This window comes from Haliotis rubra, unplaced genomic scaffold (assembly GCF_003918875.1).
Source record: "Haliotis rubra isolate DU_JTF1 unplaced genomic scaffold, ASM391887v1 Scf469, whole genome shotgun sequence".
NCBI lineage: Eukaryota > Metazoa > Mollusca > Gastropoda > Lepetellida > Haliotidae > Haliotis > Haliotis rubra.
Genome location: NW_025767156.1, coordinates 599,015 through 601,918, shown reverse-complemented (window position 1 = coordinate 601,918; position 2,904 = coordinate 599,015). Strand labels below are relative to the sequence as shown.

The 2,904-nt window shown below is 40.6% G+C and overlaps 1 long non-coding RNA gene across 1 annotated transcript; it reads left to right on the top strand.

Moving 5' to 3' along the window:
* Positions 1-1,014: 1,014 nt before the first annotated feature.
* LOC124290527 lies at positions 1,015-2,212 on the top strand. The gene is made up of 2 exons (XR_006901963.1): positions 1,015-1,077; positions 1,516-2,212. It is a non-coding gene; the product is annotated as an uncharacterized LOC124290527 (long non-coding RNA).
* The last annotated feature ends 692 nt before the right edge of the window (positions 2,213-2,904 follow it).

Here is a 2,904-nt window from a genome sequence, read left to right as displayed (position 1 = left end):
GGAGTCTCTAAGATATTGATTCAAAAGTCTGAGAGAACGTTTAGGCAATTCTTGCAGGCTCAGGAGACCCTAATGACGTCGACAAGACAGCATCAGTCACAGATGTCATCTTCTGTAACTACGAAGGACAACAAACGTGATCGTTGTCATGAACGTGTTCATACTTGACACCATGAATCATCATCACAATTATCATCTTGGGAATGTAGCGTAGGTAGGTGATACCAAACATATCTTATTTGGCAATAAATGACGCTATTTGAAGTTCTTGTTTGGGCTGGGTGTGTGGTTCAGCGGCAGGGCTGTATTTGTTGCTCAATCCCCTGTAATGGCTCCTAAGACATGGTATGAAGTAGACGAGTATCCTTCCGCATGTATGGGTGTCATTAAAAGTGCTCATCCCGCCATGGAAATTAATTTTCTGAGCTCGGCAACAGACGTTGTAGTCACAAGATCTTTAGGACGACTGATCATCTCTTGACAAGAAAAACTAATTTCAGCATACTATGCAATTTCCACTGCAGCTGTTCAAGTCATCTATCTGGTCCAACAAGACATTACACGTGAATATGCTATTATCATTAGTCAATCCGTAATAGGTCTCACATACACATGCAAAACGTTTAATCCAGAGAATAAGGAACTTTCAATCTAACTCCGTCACCAACCACGGGGTGAGTTTGTGTATAGTTAAGACATGCTCTTATCTGCATAGTAAATGCAACAAGAGCACCGAGAACAGAGGAGTCTAGCCGGTTTATACTAAGCTGTCATGTCCTGATAGGATGTCGATTTCAATGCGATTACAACCTGATTTATTTACTCCACGATAGTTAGCTGCCCTGAGCGTTGAATTTTTTTTACATTGTCACAACCAAGTTTATTAAAACCCGTAGTCCAGGCGAGAGCGAGCGAACAAGTGTGTATGAGCATGGGCTTGTGCGCGGGAAAAGCATGCAGCACGTGCGCGTGTCCTACATAGGCTGGTTAGGCGGTTGTCTGGGTGCACAGCGAGTTTAGAGAGCGTCCATGTCGGATCTATGCTGTGTGTTTCTCGTCATATTTGGTCACTTGGATGTGTGAGTACATTGACGTATTATCTTTAGAATTAATATTGCTTAGATTCTATATTTATGCAACATTTCTTGGTCACTTGGGCGTAATATGGGAGTGGTAGAGCAGTGTTTATGGTTTCTGTTATATGGTTAGAATGTTTAATTTTGTCATTCTTTGCAGTGAACGTGAGTACGATTTTTGTGAATGAATATTTGAGTATTCGTGGAAGTTGTATGATTTGCATTGTGTGAATTGAATGACAGCGTTATACTACAATTCGTGTATTTTGTAGTTATCGTGAATGTTAAGGAAGTGTTTGCAATAGTCAATTACGTAATATCACCATAAAAATGTTGAAGGCATACATGTATTGGTATAGTCTCGGAGTGTAAGCACTATAGTGTAGTAATATAGTGAAATGTAGTGCTGTGTATTTAGTATTCACTCCAAATGTTACAGCAAAAGCCTACGGATGGGCGTGTATGTGCGAAGTCGTCACAACGTCACGTCGAGGGCGCTTCGTTACGGTGTGGAGACGATGTCCCATGGGAGTGTTGACCTTGGCCAGGTCGTGTGTTCATAACCCTAGGATGTTCAAGCCGGTTGCCGCCTGAATCAAATACCCTTCTTACACTTGAGTGTACCGAACCTGGAGAGGATCCAGCGACAGAGGCACAGATGACGACGCATCTCTGACTCCTGTATAACCGTCATGTGTATGACATAAAAGGACATGTAATAGTACCATCCTTTAACTGAACATTGTAATCAGTTTGATATTCATGCATTGGCACAGTTACTGTGAATATGGTTATACGAATCCTATAATTCTTGTATAATCTGTTGTCATAGAGGTGAATAAGAAATACATGTAATTCATAGTGTAGATATTTTTGTTTATTATATTAAGTAACGTATGTGTTTGTATACACATAGACGTGTGGGTATGTAAAGTAATTGGTTGTCCGTGTGGGATGATGTGTTATGAAATGGGTGTTGGGAAGATGTCATTGAGTCGGGTGAAACTTACTGTAGTATGTCTGAGTGAATAGGGTTTACTTGTAGGGATCATGATAGGCGTGTATGGTGAATTTGAAGATGGATGTTTCGTGTGTTGTAATAACTTTTTAATAAACTTATGTTGTTGATCTCCATACTGCACTGTGTTGTGATGTTGATGACGCTCTAGGGCTATTCCGTGACATACATGTATTAGAATTTTGTAGCAGCAGTAGCATTTACTATTTTATGACTTTATGGCCGTTAAAATGACCCCAATAGCCGCTTTTAAAGAACGTTCTGCCAGACTTCGTCTTCGAGACGTGAATTTGCCATCTCAGGTCATGTAGGAAAGGGCTCAAGGCAAATTCGGTTAGTGCATTCCCACAGAAAATCCCTTGCCCATTACACACGACGCCATTGGTTTTCATCTGTTATTATTCTCCTTGAGCATAACGCCAAAGTGCCATGGAAGTGCAGGTGATTCTTCTGGGGATCGTGTGGTCAATGTGGCTAACTCTAAACACACATGTAGCCCAATGAAATCAATAAATGTTGATCTCATCCGTGGTAGAATAAATGTTCTGGCATGACACAACACTGACATGTTTGTCCACTCCATGTACATATATACTCATGGAAACGAATAGGGGAACACCTGAAAGTACAAGTGTTTATTCTTTTCCAGAATTGCACCCACAGTGCAATACAACGCATGTGAAGAAACCTGGAAAAGAATAGGAACACTTGTACTTTCAGGTGTTCCCTTATTCGTTTCCATGAGTATATATTTCATGAAAATGCCAGCTACTTACACGCAATTGAATATTATTCAAAGGTTAGTCCTAC